The sequence below is a fragment of the Lepidochelys olivacea genome (assembly GCF_965140295.1).
Source record: "Lepidochelys olivacea isolate rLepOli2 genome assembly, chromosome: 21".
Taxonomy (NCBI): Eukaryota; Metazoa; Chordata; order Testudines; family Cheloniidae; genus Lepidochelys; species Lepidochelys olivacea.
Genome location: NC_140431.1, coordinates 8944129 through 8968770, shown reverse-complemented (window position 1 = coordinate 8968770; position 24642 = coordinate 8944129). Strand labels below are relative to the sequence as shown.

Below are 24642 nucleotides of genomic sequence, written 5' to 3'. Positions count from 1 at the left end.
CTAAATCCAGATTAAACCTGGACAAGGGCCAGGGGGAGGGCCCATCCCGGTTAGACAGGGCCTGACATGACTCTAAGCAAATGCGCCTCCCAACCAAGCCAAGTCCCCAACAGAAAGGCACCACTTGGCTGCTCTGTCTCGGGCAGGAGCCCCCAGGCCCATCCTCGGGGCTGGTAAGGTGCATCAGCAGTTAGCCAGCAAGGCAGCCCTGCCAATGGGATTGGGTTTCCTTCCAGCCCTGCGACCGGAGCACCTGTTCCCACTGGCCCCACTTGGAACAGTGCCTCCTGTCAGTCACAGGGAGGTAAGGGCAGAGGACTCGCAAAACAAAAGAGGGGAATGGGGGGAGGGGGGAATGCAGGCAGGAAGGAGAGAGTGAGTGTCTAGGCAACGGAGGAGAGAAAGGAATAGAAAAAGAAAATAGAGAGAAGGGAGGGGACAAAAGAGAACAAATGGGGAGTGGAGAAGGAAAGAAAGGAAGAGAAAAAGGAGGAAGAGAACAGAATTTCTTTGCCCTTTGCCCCAGAATCCAGGACAGGATCATCTGAAACAGAGCTCTGGACACCCACCCCAGAAGCCACCCTCCCTGCTGGAAGCTCAGGGCAGGAGGCTCCAGCAAGCTGGGCAGTTTCTCCACCACCCTGGCAAGGATCATGTTCTCAGATTACACTGGGTCTCAGTGACCCCGGGCTGGTGCTGCTGACCTGGGGCTGAGAATCGGAGAGGAAGGAACTCAGAGGGGTCAGCCTCCAGGAGTCCTGTGGCTGCCCCAGGGTGAGAGAGCTGGGGAAGCTCTAAAGGCTGTGGGCTCCAGGGGCAGAGAAGAGAGTGGAGGAGGAGAGGCAGGGACCCACCATGCTTCTGGGAGAGATGCTTTCTCCCTGCAGCAGCATCTGCCACTGCACTGCTGGAGCCCGAATGGCACAAATGGGGAGCTGCGACCAAAGCAAACAGCCCAGGTGCCTTCTATAAATCACTCAGCTCGTGCTGTGCCCCTGGATGACCCTTCCCTGGGTTCCAGGCTTCTATTTAGGAAGACATTGGATTTCATGTCAACAGTGGGGCGAGGGAGAGGCAGCCAGGGCTGGAAGGAGGTCATATGAGGGCCCCCAAGAACACTCACCCACACAGTGGTAGAGGTACCTGGGGCTGGATCAACCAGTACCACTCCCCTCCCCATTATCAGGTACCTCTGGCCCCAGGATGGGAGACCACTTTAAAGGGAGGGGAAGGCTGACAATGCTGCTTACAGGGAAACATTCTTCCTGGTGCCTTTAACTTACCACCAAACACATTCTTGGTTACACGGCAGGCACTAAGGGGTTAACACCCTATTCCTGTCCTGTTAGGGTCACTACCTGTGGGTTGGTCCTTACAGTCACTGATCTGTCCCATACTGGCAGGGCAATTCTATTACCGGACATACACCCACACCCATGCGGTCTGTGAACTTTGCTAGATAGCATGTGTTGCTATGTCTGGTCTGACCCCACGCCAGACACAGGATAACTTCCCCTTTCCCCTAGCTTCACTGCATCTCTTGCACCACGATGAATTATTATTTATTGTGGGTATTACAACAGCACCTAGGAATGGAAGAAGAAAATAGAGAGAAGGGAGAGAGTCAGGGGCCAGGAGCCCATCATGCAGGTGTACAGTCTGTGTTTCACAGAAGACCAGATCCTCAGCGGATGTAGATTCTAGTCAATCGAGCAATGCCGATTTACACCTGGTGATGAGACAGCACAAGCAGCTTTCAATAGGGGTGGGGGATTTGCATCAGATTCTGCAGATTACCTCACAGCTGTCCCAGCCAGACTGCATTCGAGCTGTTTCACAGGGCTCAGCCTCACAGGCGTCCGGTAGGTAGCCTATGCCTCAGGGAAGCATGGAGTCATGCAGAGGGCAAGCAGTAGGGACGGGAGACGGAGAGGTCTGGTCAGCTGTGGGGCTGGAATACCTGCACTGGAGTCCTGTTGGGATCTCGAAAGCTGGAGTCTTGTTCACTCACCCCTACAGACACTGTGCAGCCTGCGAACGGTGACCAGAGGGTGGATCCTAAACTCAGATGGATTAGGGAACAGCAGGGAGGCAGAGGGTCCAGAGCAGCATGGGCAGTGGAGGATGACGGGAAGCAGGCGCAGAGCGGTAAGGGAGACGGAGGAGGAAAAGAGTCCTGACCAGCAGGAGTGGGCCAAATGTGCACTAGGAACTCGACACCCAGGGCCTGGTCCCTAACTACGCTGCTGAGGGCTGGTATCTTAACCCCTTGCATCAGGGTGCTAGATGTCCCCGAGCTAAAGGGCTGCTCACTCCCCGACGCAGTCTCCAATGGCATCCATGAATTTGCTCCCTGCCTGGGGGATGGAGTGGCCCACTCAGAAGGGATGCTCTGCAGCCGACGTGCTCTGCGTCCCAACCCCACTGGCTAGAGCTCAGGCTAACAAAGGCACTGTGTGTGCAGCCTTGAGCTACAAACGGGAGCCTCGCAGAGCCACAGCTGGGGGGTCAAGCCAGGAATTCGACAGTGCAGAGAGCTGCTCCTCCCCGGCATGCAGGGCCTGTATCGGCCACATCGGGGTGGGGGCTGGCTGATTCCTACCTCACGCTAACAGAGTGCTGATCACCCACTGGGTGCCAGCCACGGACCAAGAGAGGAAGATTAGTTCCCTGCAGAATCTGGGGTATAGTCCTTGCCTGAGCCAAGGTGCAGGGAGGCTGCGGTTATCACCTGTTGGGGAATTTCCACGTTGACACCATGATGGCATTTGCCCTCCGGCAGGTGGTTAGTCTCTAAGGTGCCACAAGTACTCCTTTTCTTTTTAGGAACACCACGCTGGGCCAACAGAGTTATGGCAGGAGAGAATCTGACTTCTTTCTCCGATTCTCCTCACTTACCCCGACCCTAATGTGGTTACTCCAGATTTACACAGGGATAATTTAAAGGACAATCAGACTCAGGCCCATTGCATTTAAAATCCATTAATCCAAAAGGATCCCAGTGAGCTTAACAAGTTGATCTTTAAATTCTACATGGGGTCTCCTCACTTACCACTCGAATGCAGCTGTCTCTGGGGTGGAAGGCTGCAACTCTTAAACAGCGCACACAAGGGAAGGTTTATATAATATCTGTATGGTTCTGAATTTGGATTCAGATCCAAATTTAGCACTTTAGGACCTATTTCCAGAGTAAAGAGAAAAGAAAACACACAAAAAGCAACAGCTTGGATTTATATAGCATGGATCACAGTTGGAGATCAGCTACACTAAGGGTCAGTTTTTCTAAAGAGCTGTGCTCCCATTTAGGTAGCATAATAAATGACCATATTTTCCAAAAGACACAGCATATTTAAGTGCTAAGCCCTTTGGAAAACCTGGCCCCAATCCTGGGTGCTGAGCACTTGTAAATCTGGCCTTCAGCTCTTTGGAAAATCTAGGGTATACGGACGCTAGAAACACGACAGCAGCACAGCTGCAGCATAGATACTTACTACAGCGATGGAAGGGATTCGTCCACGGATGTAGTAAATCCACCTCTCCTAGCAACGTCCACACTGGGTTCTATGGCGGCTTAATTATATCGCACAGGGCGTGAAATTTTTCGCAGCCCTGAGCAATGTAGCTAAGCCAACCTAACTTTGTAGTGTAGACCAGCCCCTAATCTTACAGGTTTGCAGGACCATGCCTTAAGTTTGTGAAGTGCTCTGGGATCCTTTGGGGGAAAGTTGCTGTGTAGACATAAACTACTAGACTTAATTCCAATCTCATCCATTTTATACCAGAGTAAATGAGACAATCACGCCCACTATGATTTGTGGGGAGAGGAAGTTTGTAGCATGGGAGCTCACAGCTTATTTCGGATATCCACAGTAAATTAAATTAATGGACTGAAATACAACGGCTGGTGCCAGAATGAAGAATTAAGCTTCCTTAAAAGTATCTCACTGTTATTTACTGACGCACATTTTGTTGATGGATCTTTTTCATTTTCACTGGGGTCGTAATCTTATTGTTCTCTCATCTGCACCAGTGTCCATCTGGAGTAATTCCACCAAGAACAGAACTGGTGTAACCAAGGACAGAACTGGAACCCGTCTATGAGCGGTTTTATCCAGCGCACATCACCATGGGACGAAAGCCCACAGGGTCTGATTCCCCACCTGAGCTGTCACTTGCACCTGTGCAAAGTGAATACAAAGTAGGTACGAAAACGTTACCAGTGGTGAGAGTGGAAGGCTGTGCTTTGGGAGGACTTTGCACTCCTTACGCACAGGTGCAAATGACACTTGTTGTGAAAGCACCAGAGAATCAGACCCCTGGAGTCGTTTTTACTGACTGTTCACGTATCTACCAACGGACAGCAACTCCCAGTGCATCAGGGCAGTTGCTTGGCAATAAGTTGTATTTTCCAAAGTTGCACACAGCCATAGCTCAGCGACTGACCGGGTTTGTGGAGCTGCCTGTTACCAGGCACCGCTGCGCTTGCCCAGAAGCTAATTATCGCTCAGTTGGCTCAGTACGCCCCATGCCATTATAAAATATGCCCCGCAGTTATTTATACAGAAGGAATGGCAGCCTAACACTCAGCGCTACTTATGGCTCAGCTTCTCCTTCACAAAGCAAGGTGCTGCCGTTTTGATCTACCCACACCCCCAGTCTCCTACCATCCAGATCTCCCATGCACTGGGACCCTCCTTGCCACTGAATAACTCTGAAGAAAGTCTAAGCCACAGTCAGTGGAAGCAAACAAAATAAAAATCAGGGCTAAAAATAAAGCTCGTAATGAGCCAGGTTCCAGATATAGCACATGCAAAGCACACAGGATGGCTCAGGTTACAGGCCGCCACCCTAGCCAAGGGGAACCAACTGCCAGCCTTATCGTAGTACTCAAAGGAGGCTGAAAAGGAGGTATGACAGGCACCCCTGTAGGCCTCATGCAGGGTTTCCCTGCATGGGGGTGAATTTCAAGGCTTATATGAGACTTCAGCAGTTCTTCGTGCTGGCCCCTCTGCTCTGAATTTCACTCTGTGCGCACGGCGTTCCAGACAGATGGGAGAGAAGGAGGGGATGATGCCTCTCCAAACCCAATCTACGCTTCTGGTGAGTGACTGACAGAGATGTACACAGGCAGGAACACCGTCCTGCACAGCAGAGGAGAAACTGGGCCTCACCATACAAGACTCATTTAATGCACTGTAAATAATATATGCATAGAAGGACCACCGAGAAAAGCTGTAAGGCATGATGGATGGTACGCAGAGGCGGACAGGATCCCCTATGGAGTAACCGATTTGCCTGGAGTGTCCCACAGTCCTAGAGCACAGGCGCGGGAACTAGGGGTGCTGTTGCACCCCCTGGCTTGAAGTGGTTTCCATCATATGCAAGGTTTACAGTTTGGTTCAATGGCTCTCAGCCCCCACACTATACAAACCTGTTCCAGCATTACAGAGCACAGGGAGCCAGAGTGCCCGCCCCACAGACTGATCCACAGCGCCATGTACAGCAGGGCAAGCTTCCTACATACTGCCCCACAAACCTGCTCTCAAAGGATCTCTAGGGAGCAGAGGGAAGCCTCTCTGCTCAGACCCCCAACCCAAGGGACTAACTGTGGTGCCTTCGACACCTTTCAGCTGAACTACAAGCCACAAAACTCATTCCACACAGGCCCACTAAACAGATATGAACTGGAGGCCAAGAAGGAGGAGGCTCAATGGCCCATTGCTAATCCCCTGAGCTAACCAGCTGTGACTGATCATGGCATTTCAGGAATGGAAAGATCAATTAGAATATTGACTCCCCAAGCAGTGGAAAGGTTGTTACCGGGAGCCAACGGGGAGTGGGGAAGGCCCAGTGGGTGGGGGGAGATCGGACCTTTGACACTCAGTTTATGCTGCTTCACTGATAAACACAAGTGTTTAGGAAAGGAAACAGAAAAAGAAAGAAATGAAAATGACTGTTTCTTTATACTACCAAAAAAAAAAAAAAAAAGCAATCTTCCTTCCTTGTTTCTCTTTTCTGAATGCCACTAAGGGAAGGAAAGGGCAGTGCTCACCAAGAGGTGGCCTGGCTCAGCTCGGCACCAAAAGCTTCACACGATTTTGGCAGAGGCCCAGGAAGCAGACCCAAGAGACATACAGACATGCCTAAAAAACAGGGGCACCCAAACTCAGCCCAACCAAGCAGCTGCTGCTACTGGCTCAGAGCCACACCCTGTTTGCAGGGCCCTAAAAAAAGCAAAGCACAGGCGATCACCACCATCCTCGAGTTTAAAACATAGGGATGGCCCATGGAGACTCCGGGGCCCAGTGACACAGGCCCCAGCTCAAGGTTTAAAAGTTGGGGTGGGGGTCACATCACAGGCTGACGGGGTGGGAAAGGGCAATCCGAGCGTCCCTGCTCTAGGTTTGCGCCACCAGCGATGGGCGCCTGGGATCCCGGAGCCAGGAGGAGTCAAGGAGGGGGCTCCACCCACAGCGGGCACAGACGTTACTGCACCGCTGCATCTCTCAGCTGGTTATTCCAAACCGAGCTCACTGCCATGCTGCAGAGCTGTAACAAACGGGCCCTGCACCGCCTCCCAGCTGGCGCTCTCCAGCCAGCCCAGACCAAGCGCTGCAGGTGGCATGGCGCGTTCTATCCCAGGGAGGCGCTCACGCTGCGCTCGTCACACAGCGAAGGCCGCACTGCACAGCAGGTGTAGGCAGGGCTCCCAGCTGCACCCCCGCACCACCCAGCGGGTGCCCAGGGGGCACTGCAGTGGTGCTGGGGTGTACCACGGGGATGGACAGGGAGCAGCAACGAGGGAGGCACGCAGACGTGGGCGTGACAAAATTGCCCCTGTTCCCTTCTGAATTGAATGCCTGCCTGTCTGGTTCAGAACACAGAGCAGCTAAGAACCAGCAACTGAGACAGGGCGCAGAGCAGAGATGCTTACTCTGTGTTGAGATTTGCTCCGACAGATGCCAGGCCTTTCCTGTCCTCACCCCTCCGTGACCAGCGGCTTTGGTTTGTTCTGGTTTTCCCCACTATGAAGTTGTAATGACAATATATAGCTGAAAGCTCGGACATCCAGCTTCCTCCGGACAGCTCCCCCTGCCCTCTGAACCCCAGTCCCACAATCACAGTGCTCTCTGGGGGCATCACCAAGTTGCAGAGCCTTTTCCCTCCCCATCCAGAGCTGGCTACTCTCCTACAAGGCATCCCAGGAACAGAGCCCCCTGGCACTTTAAATACAGCCCAGAACACCACACCCGCTTCCAGCCCTTCTTCCAGCATGAGAGAACCAACAAGCTCTGTCATAACATAGCCCCACAGCTGCCCTCTTCACCCGCGCCCCCCCTCCTGTCCTGCAAGGACAGCCACTTGCTTTGCTCTATCTGGTACCCACTGGGCGTGGGGACAGAGCAACACGCACGCTGCTCACGATTCTCATTACCTGAATGCCGAGCGTGGCTCCCCGTAGCCAGGAATAGTAGAGAGATGAGATCAGATCCTCACTAGGACGGGGACACCCAGTAGCATCCCTCCCTCACTGTCCGGGTAAATGTGTCTGACTCTTACACCGCTCCTGCATTTCCTCATTTCCCCAGGGCCCCGCTTTTAATGTAGCGCCCGGCAGCAGCGGGGGAGAGGAAGTTGCAAAAAGCCCCCGGGACTGCTTGTCTCATTCCCTTAACGTGACGAAGAAATTACTAAGCCAAACTAAAATAAATAAATAAATAGCCCCAACGGCCACGAGGCGTCACCACATCTCCAGTCCCCCTACCGCACGGTCCGTGACCTCTCCAAGAAGATACGCACATTTCCAGCACCTCCTAACTGCTGCCCGCTAGCTGGAGGGGAGGTGAGCAGCCACCTGTGATGTGTAGGAAGGGGCAGAGCTTCTGCAGTCACACTCAGATGACCCTTGCATGGGAACAGGAGTTTGAGGGCGCATGTCTATAGTTCCTCTCTGCCAACACGTAAGGTTTCAGCAGCTCTGTTCAACCCGGGCATAGTCTTATCATGGCACTCGTAACGGCCAGGAACTATTACACTGTATTATCCAAGGATCTCTCAGTGCTTTGCAGTCATAAAATCAATTAATTAAGCTTCACAACCCAGCCCACAAGACGGGTCTTTTTCCTCCTTTTACAGATATGCAAACCAAGACATGAAGCAAAGCTATAGAAATTGCCCAAGGCCACACAAGAAGTCAGTGGCAGAGCCAAGAATAGACCCAAGGCCTGATGCCCAGTCCTCTGCTCTAACCACTAGGCCCACACAGCTCCCCTAGAGACTAAAGAGCCTTCAGTGAATAATACTCCGCCCTACCTTTGCAACTTCTACCCACTGATATCAAAGCACTGCACAGACATTTATTAACCCAGGCATGCAACACCCATGCGTGGCAGGAATTATCAGCTACATTATACTGACAGGGAAACTGAGGCAAAGACACGTGATGTGACTTACCCAAGGCCAGGGGGAGTCTGTGGGATACCGGCCTGTACACCTGTACTTTTGGCACTAGACTTGCCCTTTGTCCAAACGGCACACAAAGCGCTTTATGAATTTGGAGTTCCCACAGTTGAAATGCAGCTGCCTCTGGGGAAGGAGAGACTTGTTTAACAGCTGCATAGCAATTCCGAGCAGCAACAGGAAGAATCGTGGCTCTAACCGAAACTGCAGGGGAGAGGGTGGAATTTTAATAGGAAGGATCCAGTCTCCCAAGTTGGAATTTGCCCAGGACTCTGAGACTAACACCTTTATTCTTGCGAAAAATGCCATGTGATCCTTATTGACCACGAGGGTCAGGGCCTTGATTTCACAGCTCACCCCAAAGATGGCACTTCTGGCAGCAGAGAAGCCTCTGATATGATGCAATCAAGTGTTGTTACTCTGGGTAGAGTAGGTCAGCGACAGGGTTAATGAAACGGAGGCTGCTGGTTTCAGCTCACATGGCAACAACCGGTAAAAAGCCATGGGACCAACTCCTCTCTCACACAGACCTTGCTTACGCTACCTTCTCGGGTAAAACTCCCCTGATTTCCCCCTAGAACTCTCCCTTGCTATCACCAGCAGGGCCCTATAATAGACACGGTGACAGCATTTTAACGCTTGCGTCACCTAGACCTGCTCTGAGCAGGGCTAGACATCCCGATGGCCAGACCCTGAGCTGCCAACCAGAGTCCTGTCTACCCTTGATTGTCCTACCACCAGTGGGAGCAATGATGGGGAAGCAGTAGGGAAAGACAGCTAATATGCACACAGTCATAGTGATGCTCCCGGCAGACCTGCTGGGGAATTCAAAGGGAAACAAGGTGCATTTCAGAGATGAGTGAGCTCTGCTATTTGCGTCTGCCCTTGCAAATTAATCGCATTCTAGTTCAGTGGCTGGGCATATTTGGTCAGATCCTGAGCAAGTGTAAGTCAGCATAGTTCCACTACTTTCAAGGGAGCAGTGCTTATTTACACCGGCTGAGGATCAGGACATGAGCTGGGTCCCCGGCGAGGTGGTTAGGAGCTAACGTAGAGCCAAGCCAACACCCCGAGCCAAGCCCTGCTTTGCAGCTTTCAGACTCAACGCCACTTGCGCAAAGAGGACATTGACTGTTGCTCAGATATGCTAGAGTTTTACACTCATCTTGCACAGGTGTCAGTGACCACACCAGGGGCCTGATTCTCCCTACACCTTGGGGAGTCATTTCTACCAGGACAGAGCAGGTGTAAATCCTTGCCACTCCCACTCAGTAGTGTTTTACGCTCCCTTTTGCACTGGAGTGACTGAGTGCACAAGGTGCTGGGATCACGGAGAATCAGATCCTAGAATTTACAGTGGCACGGCTGTCAGCTCCCAACCTGACAGGTACAATGTCCGGATTCGGGTCCAAACTGGCCCCCAAGTTCAGGGTGCCGTGACGTGGGAGGGCGTTGGCTTGGCCTCATCTCTGCTCCTAACAATCCAAGCCCCTGTCCATTCTGAACACACAAGCCTATAGGTTGTCTCTGATGTTTTGGTCTCCCTGGGCCTGGTGTTCTCCTACCCACCCACCATTTGTGATTTGCAGCATTTCCCCTGCCCCTTGGCACATCCACAGCTGACAGCGACCAGGTAATGGTGCAGGGCATTCACAGCTGGCTCCCATACTCAGGAAGAGGGATGATGGCTCTTGCACGCACACAGCCAGCTGTTCCTTCCCCTTTTCCCCCAACCCCCCGCTACACTCTCACTAATATCTGCCACCGCCCAGGCTTCAATAGCAGGAGCCTCCCGCTCCCTGTGGCCATCGGTGCCTTCGGAACACTCCAGACACACAACGGTAGCTCAGACAGATGCGGCATTGACTCGAGGAGCCTCTCACTCCGAGCTGGCACTGGCGGGAACCCCCGGAGCGAGAGTCCGATTCAGAGGGGGACAGCGACAAGGACTCTGTGTGAAGGCTCACACAGCTGGCTCCACTGCCCGGGGCTCCAGTACACACCCTCCCTTGTGGAGAGTCTATTTACCACCTCCCCCCTTTGTGTTTGGGGCCAGAGAGTCCCCTACGGCAGGGTTCCGGCTGCCAGTATTCCCAGGCCAGCTGAACTGAAGGGCCTATCTTTATCTTTTCACTTGTCTGTGGATTTAAATAGCTAGGAGGGACACGGAAGGCCTCTGTTTATTTACCAGTTAATGCGTACAGCCTTGTCTACACACTGCTGGAGGGGGGAGCACCCTTCTCGCCAGCACTCCTCCTAGGTCCCGTTCAAACAGATCAGAACCGGCCACGTACAACCACATGCCAGGGGCTAGCTCTCTCCCCGTGCGTATGGGGCACAGATCTCCCAGGCATCCTATGCCCCCCTCGGCTGGGGGGCCTCCTAGGGTTTAGCTGGGTGATGGCAGCAGCCCCAAAGTCGCCTGCAGGGTCAGGGAAATCAGATACACCTTATTGATTTGAAGTTGGTTTAGTGCTGGTGAAAGGCGCCAGATTGACAGTTCTGGAGAATGGAGTCCCCCGCTGTGCACACAGAGCAAGGACAGCACCAGCAGCCTCAAGGCAAGCTTCCCGCACTGGCCCCAGCCTTCCCCTGGTGGGACCCTGTGGGGCAAGAGTGAGGAGTTCAGTGTCCACAGCCCTTGCAGTCCTTGCCCCTCCTGTTAGACTGACGCAAGGGGCGACACTTCCCCCTCCCTGCCCCCAGCCACGTGATGGTGACCTATGTGACCTGGGCACCTGTCTGCTACCCAACAGACCGACTCCCACCTCGATCACGTCGAATGGCCAGATGGGAACAACTCCGGTCCCTCAGGGGGGATTAGAACCAGTGCCAGGCTTCGTAGCTCATCCCCAAGCCAGTTGGTTTGCCGCAACACACATCTCTCAGTGCACCTGGCAATGAAGGGGCTGGTCCAGCTAATCCTGCCACCTCTCCAAAAGCCTGATCCTGACCGATTCCCAACAGCCATGCCCTGCAATTCCCAGGATCAGGCACAAAATGAGCAGAGAGAAGAGACCAAAATCTGCCGAAAGCCTCCTCGCCCAAGCCCTCCGAAACAGAAGGGTCAAAGTAGATAGCACCAGAGGTATGTCCCACCCCAGACAGGCACGAAAGGGGCACTATGAAGAAGAGGCTCGTGTCCCCGAAGGACTGGAAGTCTTGTTTTATGTGGGGGCGCATAGGGCAAACCTGAGGAGACATATCCCATGAGCCCACACTGAGATGATGGCTAGCTGCGGACGCTCGGGTTATTTACAGCCCTTGGCAGGCCTTGGGAGGCTGTATCATCAGAAAGCCATCTCTGTGGTTCAGGCAGCTTCCCACGAGGCTATGTCTCTTCACACATTGAACACTGAAGGGAGGGCTGCCTGTGAGACACAGGAGGTGAGATTAGATGATCTAACGGTCCCTTCTGGCCTTAAACTCTAGGACTGATCCTTAGCATCTTCTCCATAGCGCCTGCCATCTTTATGGTGCTTCTCAGTCACGGGAAAGCCCTCCACAACCCCAGAAAGGCCAGGGGTTTGCGCTCGCACATCGCTGGGGTCCCTCTCGCGAGCTAGTGGCATGCTGGGGAGCCAGCAGCGTAGTTTGGGCACACTAATAGTGAAAGAGACTACTGCTGGTGCACTGGAGGAGCAGCGGCGGCGGCATATTTCTGGAATACAGGTTGTGAATTGGCAGGGTAGCCTTAGTATGCTATTTATGTACCACCAGTTCACTACTGGCTCACTAGCCGTGCACCGCAGAGGTACTAGCCGTGCACCGGCAAACCAGTTGTGCACTGATCGGATATTACTGTTGTCCGAGCGCTGCACCACTTGCACCCTCACTGCGCATTCCTGGGTCACCACCAACATATTATTATTGTCACCCTCGTGACATTTCATGGTGGGCACTACCGGACGGTTCAATCCAATCCCATCTAGTGCAGGCCCCAAGACTAAGCGATGTGGGCACAGTATGGGTGACACACCTAGGTGGAAACAAGGCCCTGCTGCTCGCCCGTAGATGGAACAGGCACGAAACCTGCCAACCATTCACTTGGCTTTGTGAAGGGGGTGAGACGCAGGGGGACGGAGACCAAGGGGGAGAGCTAATTGACGTCGTCTTTCCCAAACATCCTTGGCACCTGGCTGCGTAAGCCCGGTGGAAAACTGTGAAATTCTGCCCTCGCTACCTCACAGCTGAAGCAGGCAGGGGCGGACAGATCGATTAGGCAGATGGACGGAAGACAACCACCCACAGCCGCATGGACGGCATCCTGGGCTGGGCCCCCTTCATGTCACCGGGGACATGCAGCCTTGAAAGGGAGAAGAGGTCCTTTAATAGGCATGGCAGGCCCCCCCGGAGCCCCCCAGGAGGGGAAACCTTAGCAAATAAGGGCAGGAGGCCAATGAGAGACTGAGTCACAGGGCCTGTTTTTAGCTCTGGCATCTCAGCAACGTGGACCGCTGTGTTGTTAACAGGCACTTGGGTCAGAGGCCAAATGTTTTCCCTTCCTTACTTTAAATACCACAGTCAGAAGCAGCCCAGACATTTAGCACAGTGAAAACATTACCCCTCCAGGCAGGCGGGCAGCAAAACCTGTGCAACAGCAGGACCTGGGCTGAGGGGGACACGCAAGCCCCCCATTTATCCCGGGTGCCCTTCCACTTGTGCCAGGGTTACCGGAGCATCTGTAACCATCTGAACTGGACTGGTGCTGCCAAGCACACAGTAGGATCTGGTTCTGACCCACGGTGCCAGGTACATCCATCCCCTTGGACAAACCGCCATGCCCCTGGCTGCCGTCTGTGGCAGCAGTGACAGGGTTAATAAAAGCAACTCTCTAAACCTGCCAGTGCCCTCACCCTCATCCTAGGTGAGGGAAAGCAAACCCCGGTAGAGAGATCAATGATCAACCACACTTCAAAGCATGGCCCCCAGCCCAGCTGGAGGTCGTGGCCTCTAAGGTACGGGTATGTGGGAGGGGGAAGGAGTACGATCAGCTTGGTCCCAGGCCTGTCCGTGGCATCTGGTCCTCCTCAAACACTGGGTGCCTTTGCACTCAGTCCCCTCACCCCTTGACTTAGAAACCTTGCAATTGCTGCAAAGGATTTTGGGTACACACTCAAGGCAAATCAGACGCAAGTTGCTGGGAGCAGGAAGGGGGTATGGAAAAGACAGACAGGGATCACCGTAGGAGATCAACCCAGCATTCTGCTCTGACTGGGGATCCGGCCACCGACAGACAATGCTTCAGAGCAAAGAGAGAACTGCTCCCTAGTGCACCTGGCCCGCGGTGCGCTCACAAGGAGGGGAGGCAATCCCCCGCCAGAATTAAACATCACAAGCCAGGCAGCAGGGGAGGGGGAGGGAAGGGGACAAGTGAGCAAAGCTCACTAAAACTCTGTCCTAACCAAGTCACAAGACCACACACTCTGGAGACAGCAAGAGATCAATCCTTCATTTAAGATAAATCAACTCGAGCTCAGTGACCCAGGAAACGAGGCAAAGGGAACCCAGCAACACCCAGGGACTGAGCGTTTAAAAACACTCCCACCCACCCCCATCCTTTTTACCCTTGAGCAAAGGGGCAAAGGGAAAATCAGAATGACCTTGGCCAAACCCTTGGGAAAGGCTCTCCCCACATACATGGGGGAAATGGCAGCTCTTCAGATTAATTTCAGCAAGGGCCGCACTTTCTAATGGCTACCCATGTAGGGATGATCCCCGTACAGATCATGAGAGCTGGGGGGAGGGGGCAGCGGAACTTAAAAAAAAAGAAAAAGGAGGAGGATCATGGTCCAGTAGTTAGCACAGAAGACCAGTACTCAAGCAAAATCTGATTCTGCTCCGACTCAGACAGGTTAAAGGAGATACAGCAATGCAAACTAGGGGTAATGGGGATCAGAATCAGATCAATACACTAGTTCTGAGCTCACATTATGACTCCTTGTGCTGGGAATTACAGCTCCAGCTCAAAGTGTAGATATACCTGTAAGCTCCTGGTGATCTCAAACGAAAGGGACAAAGCATCCAGTCGTTGAAGGGACCCTGAACCCCTTCCTAAGGGAGGTGGAGCTACATGAAACCTCCATCCATCCCCCTCGTCTCCCCTCACCTTGGCTGTTTTGGAAGATGCACCGCAGTGCTGGGAAGCAGGTAGTATTTATAAACGTGCATCAGTCAGCCCCCACTGGGCCACCAGTGATTGCATGTAATTGTACCGTGCCTGCGTCGCCCCATGAGTTCTCGGCCTCTCTGGACACAGGAGCTGCAGCTGTTGCTCAGACCCAATAATAAACAAGTCAAAGGGACAGAGTGTGATTTGACTTCCCAAATAGCCCTCACAACTGTCCCTGCTTTCACACCCGGATCTACCTTTGTCCCAGCCCCGAGCCCACTTCTCAGGCGTGGGCATTTCTGAGCTGTAAAAATGTAACTGACAATGGAGAAATCAGCAACACCAGCTTTGCTGCTTCCCCCTCCCCTGACCTCGGTGCGAGCCCAGCATTTTAGAGTTTATTGAAGGTTACATTTGAGTCTGACCTCAGAGTAATCCCATGGAAAGCTATGGAGTGATGCTGGCACAACCAAGATTGGGATCTAGCCCTAACGGGGCACCCTCTCGGCCAGGTTCTCAACGGTGGGGTTGGGAACTACCACAAGGCTCCGACCATCAGGTGCCAACTCAAATCACTAGCGAGCTGAGCGATTCTGGCCCAAGCACCTGTGTCTGATCATCAGCACATTGTGTCGCTTAGCTTCCTCAAGGAGCGTATGGCGAGGAGAGGGTTGGGGGATGAAGGGACGGAGCCAATGAAAGGGACAATCCAGAGGAACAGAAGGCCACAGGTTGGAGTCCTGAAAGACAATGGAGAAGGGCCTTTGCACGGAGAAGATGGATCAGGCCCCTGTGCCCTGAACCTGTTTCAGACAAGGAAAGAGATGAGGTGATAGGGCTGTATTTCCCACATTAGTGGCTATTAAATACATTTAGTGGCTTGGAGAAATATCTGGCAATTTGACTGACCCAGGGTGGCTCGCACCATTCTTCCCACGTCCCTCTGGCCTGAGCTAGAGCTCTGCAGGGCAATAGCATGGGACACCTCCCTCCGCACTAGGTTACACAACTCTGCGGTCCCGATTCATTGGACATCTTCTGAGAGCCTCACCCCATGGATAGGGTGTGGGTCTCCTCTCACTGCGCCCCACGCGCCCCCCCCCCCAAGGCACTCCATGCTGACACCAAACCTCACCCATCATACACCCAATCTCTTCCCTCAAAGGATGGGGGAAAGCAGCCTTCATGCTAGGAGGAAATGCTCTAAAGCTAGTGCTGTTCTCAGTGACTCAGGAAACTAGAGGAATCTCTTCTCATTCCCTCCCACTTTTCCGAAAAGTCCTCTCTCTGTTCTCTGGCTGTAAACATGTCCTTCCAGCCACAGGAGGGGAGCATATCAGTTCCTTTTCCCTCCCTCCCACCCCGCCCTTTGGCTTGCCTGTGGTTTTGCATCATCATCTGCTAATATTGCAACACACTGTTTACCTCAGTCTTGTTGCAGCTTTGAGGCCTTTCTGAGAGTTCCCACCAGGCTGCTAGGGAATCTGACAAATCAGTCAGGTGACTGGCTGCTCTGATTCCAGCAGGCACCAGCGAGGCACCCTGCTCTCAGAAGTACAAAGGATGAATCAGCAATTCCCTCCCCAAGCGAAAACTCACCCACATTAAACACTTGATTGGCTCACTTTTCACCACCGATGGCACAAGTACTGGCAGTAAAATCTATGGAGCTAGCCCCAGGTACAATGGTGAAGCCAGCCTGGTCAGTTTCACTTTCTGTTTCTGCTAAGTTTCCCTTCCTGGTTCTCATGCAACAACTGCACCCTTGTTTCAGCTTTCAGCACTCTCGGGGGGCAATTTAAATCCAAAACAGAGCTCCCCACACATCACAGTGATGGGGGAGGATGACGGATAGATTAGATGCATGCAATACAATAAAATCTTTGTTTAGGAATCCTGAAATAGTCTGGGATTCCTTCCTTTAGCATAAATGACTACCTATAACTTCAGTTTCAGGATTCTTTATAACTGAAGCAAATTTTCAATAATAAAAGTGGGAAGACACTTAATCTGCATGAAAAATTAGTGACCCTGGGTCTTGGGATTTATCTAGACAAGAAAGTTGCATCAGCTTAATTTAAGGTATGAACTTAAACAGATTAGACTGTAAGATCTTTGGGGCAGGGGCTGTCTTTTTGTTCTGTGTCCGTGCAGTGCCTGGAACAATGGGAGCTGGGTCCCAGACTCAGACTCCCAGCTGCTCCCGCAATACAAAAAATAATAATTTAGTTCAATTGGTCACACCCCTGTGTGAATATGCTTATTCCAATAAAAAAGTGACTTTTTCAGTTTCACTTCCATCAACTGGGAATAGGTTTCACACAAATCAGGCTCAGCCACTCAAACCAAAACAAGACCATCAACCAGGGCATTCACACGAGTTTAATTATAGTAGTTTAAAAACCGATTTAAGTTAAACCAGTGCAACGTTCCCATGTAGACAAGACCCAAGAGGAGGGACATTTGAAAGGCATGGATAGAGAGATGCAGAGAAATGCAATGAAATCCATTTCATGAGCATTTCCATTAGGTTTGAGCCCACCTTTCTTCTTCTATTGGACACGCTACCCTGGCAAAGTCTTTTTAAATCCTGGGCGCCTACATGCAGTTCTCCATTACAACCGTGGGACCACAGCAATGTCCGTAGGCACTGCACCAGCACTGCATTTGGCCCTAAATTGTTCAAATTTCTTAAGTATATATTTTAAAAAAAAAGCTTTTAAAAAAGGGGAAAACCACCACAAATCACTGAATTACTACACCAGGTGTTTTGCTTCCAAAATTAAAACAGAATAAAATTACTCCAAAGCCTCGTGCCAAGTTTGCTACACCATTTAAGTCCATAAAAGTAAGGCTTTATACTACATAACCTGAGTTAAAGCGTAAGCATATCTAATAACCCCCCAAAACCTGCTGGATTTTGCCCTTGTTAATCATATATATGATGAAAGCTGATAATAAATAATAATACCTCGAGAGTAACTTTTAGCCAAGATCCTCAAGTCACTTTAAAAATAGTAATGAAATCTCACACGTTCCCTGGGACGCAGTTAGGTATTACCATCCTTATTTAGATGGTATTATTATCCCACTTAAGAAAACCGAGTAACTGACAGAACAGAGAAGGAGGAGCACTATCCTGGAGTTAACCTACCCAGCCTATGAAGGCCTCCCCAAAATATATTTCAAGGCTGGACTATGGTCTAGATTCACAGATTTTTTTTTTTTTAAATCAGAAGGCATTTGTGATCACCTAATCTGACCTCCAGTATAACACAGGCCACAGAATTACACTTCTGTAACAGCAGGAGAGTGAGTTTGTGTGTGTATGGGGGTGGGGGGATGTGAGAACCTGGATTTATGCAGGAAATAGCCCAGCTTGATTGTCATGCACATTGTGTAAAGAGTTGTCACTTTGGATGGGCTATCACCAGCAGGAGAGTGAATTTGTGTGGGGGGGTGGAGGGTGAGAAAACCTGGATTTGTGCTGGAAATCACTTTAGATAAGCTATTACCAGCAGGACAGTGGGGTGGGAATAGGTATTGTTTCATATTCTCTGTGTATATATAAAGCCTGCTGCAGTTTCCACGATATGCATCTGAGGAAGTGAGCTGTAGCTCACGAAAGCTTATGCTCTAATAAATTGGTTAGTCTCTAAGGTGCCACAAGTCCTCCTTTTCTTTTTGCGAATACAGACTAACACGGCTGCTACTCTGAAACCTGACTTCTGTAACACAGACTCATAGACTTTAAGGTCAGAAGGGACCATCATGATCATCCATCTGACTTCCTGCACATTGCAGGCCACAAAACTTTGCCCACTCACTCCTGTAGTAGACCCATAATCTCTGGCTGGCTTCAAAGAATGTGTGTCTGACTAAAGCATATCTTCCAGAAAAGCATCCGGTCTGTATCTGAAGACACCAAAAAATGGAGACTCACCACTAATTTGTTCCAATTGTGAATCATCACCATCATTAAAAATGCATGCCTTATTTCTAATGGTCTTGTAGTTAGAAACAGAGCAAGTTAATGACAGAATCTGGAAAAGAATTCAGGAGTCAATTCAGCACCTTTCAGAGTAACAGCCGTGTTAGTCTGTCTTTGCAAAAAGAAAAGGAGTACTTGTGGCACCTTAGAGACTAACCAATTTATTTGAGCATGAGCTTTCGTGCTGAGCTCACGAAAGCTCATGCTCAAATAAATTGGTTAGTCTCTAAGGTGCCACAAGTACTCCTTTTCTTTTTGCAAAGACAGCACCTGTGGCCAATGCTAAATTCTCTTAAACTTTTCTGAAGTTACATTCTACTGAACTTCTTGTACAGGCAGTCATCGCCATAATACGAGCACTTAATTAGCATAATTATCACCACCATAATACAAGTGCTTCCCAGACATGCACTAAGCAATATGACTAACATCTATCACATGTGGTTCTTTCTCTCTCTCTCTTCCTCTATTCACAGGGAAACTGTGTGGCATTTTTCTTTCTTTATAATGTACTATCTATAGGTGCATTACTTGTTTACATCAGCAAAAGCAATGTTGAAATGCAAAAAATTCAAAGAAGTTTGTAAAGAACTTTGGCATTTTTCAAGGAGACGGGCGCTATATAAACATGAGATATCGTTGCTATGGGGCACTCAGCAGATGGCAATGTAAAACTGTGTAATGTGGGGTGGGGGGTTCTTAGTGTGGGTGCAGTGTCTTTGAAGATATGCTATATTTGTACTAGCTTTTTGAGGCAAATTACCTGGAGGGAGCTGTTGCAAACAGCAAGGAGGATTGGTCTCTGCCTTGATCTCCCTCTTTCTAGAGTTAATTCTCAGTGCAGGGTTACTTCTGGAGAACAGGACATAGGTGTTTGGCCTGAGATTTCTGAAAGAAGGGATTGCCTTTATGCCGTTTGTGACCACCTGGGTTCCCAGACTAGTGTGTGTGTATATGTAAATAAACAAGTCACATTATGAAAACGCGCTGTCTCTGTCTCACTGATTTCTCCTCCAAAAGGAAACCTGCAAGGCCTCAAAATCTGTCAGGAGGCAGAGGCATGACATTATTATAAATCACAGGGGATCTTCCAGAGATCTTACTGAGGAAGATACATGGAGAAAAAAAAGCTAACTCATACTTCTTGTCACTGTGATACATCAGGAAAAAAAAATCCCTTTGTCTTCCAGCGCATTAAAGCCCAAACCTCTCTTTCTGCACTTCAGAAAGCATGTCCTGCTATTAAAATAAGAACAGCAAATTTGGACTCTCTAGCATGGCCCCCCTCCAGCTTTCATCTTCCTCTCAGTCACTACATGGCTCACCAGAAACATTTCCTGGGAAACAGCCCTTAGCCAACTGGGAAGTGGGACAAGGCAGTGGGAATTGCCTTCTGGTGATTTCCAAAAGTGGGAAGAAGTGCTAACAAGCTTCTCCATGCTGATGCAACACAATCCTAACCTAGAAGGTGCTAATACGGTATGGTTGGGGTACCGTGGTTTCCCATGCTGGCACAGAGCCCTGTAGGCATCAGTTGCCTTCCAGAGGCTGGTGTGCCATTCAGAGAGGCCCCAACTGCAACAGAGCCATCTCTTGTTGTCATCATGGGGAAATGCAGTCTCCATATTCATCCAGTCTTGGGCTTCCACTGAAACCATGTTGTTTCCCCCAACATGACACCAGGCTTAAACTATGACCTGAGCGGACTGTCCACACCTGGCGCAAGAGAAATCCAGTTACTCATGCAAGCCTAGGTTCTCCCCTCCCCGACATAGTGTGCTTTACCAATATCGGCCATGAGTACAGGGACAATTGTGTTGTCTAACTACACCATCCACAGCTTCAAGAGCTGGTACCCCGGCACGTCTGCTTGCCTGCTGTATAGCCCAGCAGCAATGCAGTGCTATGCTAGATGTGCTCCAATCCTCAAACCAGGCACTCTTTTACAATACCGTAAAACACGGAGTATATCAGCTTCTGCAGCTATAAATTTCCTTGTAAATTTCCAAAAGCAAATACAGCGCCATGGCAGGCCCTGACCGGAAACAGTGACCCTGAGCCAACATGAATCAGACCCAGGAAAACACAATCCCATGCTTTCTCCAGCCAGCCTTGCCTTTTTGCACTGGGGATTGCAACAAAGAGAGGCGTCCTGCCATGGAAAAAAAAAAATCACAGTTCCTGACACCTTGCCAGACTTGAAATAATGAAGTAACCAGTATCATTGACAGGCAGCATCGGCTAGTGGCTCAGGCACCAAACTGGGACTGAGGAGAGCGAGGCTCTACCCCCAATTCTGCCAATAACCTGCTGTCTGATCTCCGGCAGGTCATTTCCCCTCTGTTTCCTCTCCCACCCTTTTCCCTCTAGGTGCTGCCACAATAGATATGTGTAACAATAACAAACATTACAGTAGATCTCTGCCCCCTGGATACAGCTAGATTACCCCACCCACAGAAAACTTACCCTTGGGGCTCATATACCCATGACAAGGAAGCTTCTGCATTAAGAATAGGCCAGGATACCCTAGAGTCTTCACTCCCACTGACATGACTTCCAATTGCCCACATTCTCTCCTACCAGTATAATCCAGATCCTCCTCAGGATCAATGCCAGCAAGTGCCCTCAACAGACTCTTTCTGCCACCTGGTACTGCCTCCTTTCTCGAATATGAGAAAGCATTATTGGTTAAGTGAGGAAACAAAGGGATGGATGCTCCAGTCCCTGATGCCTCCTGTCTGGGAAACACACTTATCCAGGACAGGGGGTTTGTTAAAGACTAAGGACTTGGCCCTTCAATATCAAAACTCCCATTGATTTTTAATTTCTGGGGGAGCAGCCGTAGGTTCTCGAGGGGGAATTTCTGTGGGAACCCTTTGATGAATTATCAGCAGCATGTTGCAGGGTATCAAAAGCCTGAGAGCTGTTAAGTCTAAGAGGCCAAAAAAATTACTGGTGGAGAACTCCAGCTGGATTGGTCCTGAGTACCTGAGAGGTCGTCTCTTTCTCTCTGGAACCCCCACTGCCCAGAATGGCTACATCCCATCAGAACAATGCAGCGATTGACCCACAGGCTCATGAACGCAGGAGACAGAACTTTCACAAGAGATTAACCTAGACTGTGGAACTCACTGCCTCATTCCTTGCACTCCCCCAATCTCTCTGTCGGTCTGTATCCACCTGTCGTCTCTTGCCTTATACTTTACTGTAAGCTCTTTGAGGCAGGGACCATCTTCTTGTTGCATCTGGACAGTGCCTAGTATAACTGGGTCCTGAGCAATGACTCAGGCTCCTAGGTACTACCACAGTATATAGATAATATAGAATAGTGAGATTAGACACACAGGCCTCACTGTGCTCAGAACTAAATGCAAAACTCGGCTCTAAGACTCAGCTTCCTCTTAGTAATCATCTCATGCACATATCTCACACACACGCAAAGACAGACACAACACAACCACATGAACATGCAACACACCCACTTTCAGACACACAATTAATCAGGCTATTTCTCCCACAGGCCAGGAGGGAAAAAGGAAGATTTTCAGTATTATTTCTAAACACACTTGGGGAGCACTCAGATGCTATCCAAACGTTGGCCATATAAGCACCAAGATAGACCAAAATCGGGATTGTCAGCGTTGCTGAAGGAAATCTATATGAAGAAAGTCAGACTCACCCTAGTTTTCTGTGTTTAATGGAGGCCTTTGCCCCTCAGCTAGTCTCGGGGGGTGGGGACGAGGGTTTACAAATAAGCCGTATCTCTGGACGGAAACAAGGAGAAAGTGACCAAGAGCTAGCAACACAGACACTGATGGAAAGGGGGAGCTGGATGGCCCTGAGAGGGATTGAGTTTGGTGGTGTCAGTCCAGTGCCTTGCGGGCCCCCTTCCAATTCTATTCCAAACAGGTTCCTTTATTGCCCTCCTCACAGCAGTGTGTGGGCGCCTTCCAGCTGAGCATTAAATGACATGACTAACAGGTGTGGTTCGCTCATTCTCTTATCCTTACCCAATGGGGAGAACTGTGCCTAGAGTGGGGAGTTTTGTTTTGGGGAAGGATTAGCTTTTTTAAATCTCTGCCCTGCTTTGTGTTCACATCAGAGAAGGCAGGCTGAAGAAACGCATCTTGCAGTGGAAGAGGAAGATGGTGAGGTCTGTGACCGTCCTTTGTTCCTGTGGGAGTTTGTTCCACCCCTGTACCTGGCCTCGTCAGCAGGGAAAACAACAAAATAGGCCATGCTCTCTAGGGGCCCCCTTAAAAGCCAGTTGATGCATCATGATGGAGAAGCTTGCCCTGCCACGGCCCGGGCTGTACTCTGAACTAGAAGTGGTTGTTCTCCAGGGCTGTCATTCTAGCAACTTTCACTAGGACTAAATTAGCTTACAAGAAATAAGAGATCACATCAGTCTGCAGTTCACCACCTAGGCTCCTCTCCAGAGCCTCCCTGTCGGCTACAGGTACTGAGAGACGCTATAAACCTCAGCTAATCATGTCATTAAAGCAATAACAAAACCCCTGGGAAAGCCATGCTGAGCCAGCGCTCCAGAGAGCCGCAAAGAGCTGAATGCATCTTAACTGTCAGGGCACCCCCAGCACCACGCACAGCCCAGGGCTGGCATCACACCACATGACTCAACGAGCCAGGCCAAGGCACCACAACGCTGCACAGAGCTTCCCAGCACACCACACACAGTCATGCCACGAGACAAGAGGTCAACCAACACATGCCACAGCCAAAGCCATGACAGGAGAGCACCGGGTTTCCCAGGCTGAGCCCCAGCAGGGTACTTCTCGGCAGGTGGGGAAAGGTTGCAAGGGAAGCAGAAGGGCATTTACAGGAGTGGCTCTTCAACCCGCTGGGGAAGTCCCTTGCATTGCCTCCACAGCCTCTCGGTGTTAAATTATACAATAGGTTTTGCTGCCGGTGCAGGTCAGGCTTTACCATTACATCCTCCAAGCACTGCGGCTGACCTCCACCCCCAAACACACACACTATGACGAATCACTTCAGTTCCTAGGAAATGCAGGGCTCTCTCTTCCCTTTCCAGACAGCGTTTCAGAGAGTTTGCTGTCTCCCCTGGCCAGCTTTGCAAAGCTCATTGCAGGGTCGGAGACGGAGCCCGATTTCAATCGCTGGGACACGTGCGCAGTGGACCTGCTGCTCTGGATCGAAAAACGGAGGCTTCAAACAAAGCACCCGGAAACTGGACTCACGCTGTCCCACAAGCCACACCTTGGTGCAATTTCCTACTGATAAGGGCAAACCCTGGAATCAGGCAAGCCCAGTGTCCCTTTGAAAACATCCCTGACCTCCTCTGCAAATACCCCTGATGTTAGAGTGTGAGCTTTGCAGTTGTGTGTCTATAGACACACAAGCTGACCTGCTGCCCTTTTGCTCACCCTCTCAAAAGGTGACTGGCCCACAGCACACACACTGATCCCTAATACAGCAGGAGCCTCTACAGGAAGAGCTCAAGCAGCAGTGACAATGTTCAGATACCACAGCAATCATCATGGGATGATTGGAGAGGAGGAACTCTCTGGGGCAGAGAATGTCTTTTCTGTACTATAATTAAATAATAATAAAGTAGAAAGATCCACACATACATTTCTGCGTGCGAATACAGAGACATGTATAAATGCAACAAGTTCCTTGAGTACATGCACTAGAGATGGGCAAGCCATTTGTAGTGAACAATCAGACACATGAATGAACCCAATATGTTGGGGAAGAGTCAACATGGCTTTTGTAAAGGGAAATCATGCCTCGATCAAGCTTATGCTCAAATAAATTGGTTAGTCTCTAAGGTGCCACAAGTACTCCTTTTCTTCATGCCTCACCAATCTATCAGAATTCTTTGAGGTGGTCAACAACCATGTGGAGGAGGGTGATTAAGTGGATATAGTGTACTTTGGCTTTCCGAAAGCCTTTGACAAAGTCCCTCACCAAAGGCTCTTAAGCTAAGAGAGCAGTCATGGGATAAGAGGGAAGGTCCTTACAGACAGGAAACAAAGGGTAGGAATAAATGGTCAGTTTTCACAGTGGAGTGAGGTAAATAACAGGGTCCCCAAAGGAT

At 50.5% G+C, this 24642-nt stretch overlaps 1 protein-coding gene across 4 annotated transcripts in view; it reads right to left on the bottom strand.

Annotated features, from left to right (window-relative positions):
* The window catches only part of TFEB (transcription factor EB), a 49431-nt gene that overhangs the window by 20704 nt on the left and 4085 nt on the right, over positions 1-24642 (bottom strand). The window contains exon 1 of one of the 4 annotated variants that reach the window (XM_084610952.1): positions 23508-23560. The exons of 2 other annotated variants lie outside the window; for them this stretch is intronic. The gene's annotated coding sequence lies outside the window, so the exon portion shown is untranslated. Of the gene's footprint in view, positions 1-8454; positions 8531-23507; positions 23561-24642 lie in introns of those variants that run through there. One more of the 4 variants, XM_084610951.1, reaches the window with a different exon arrangement.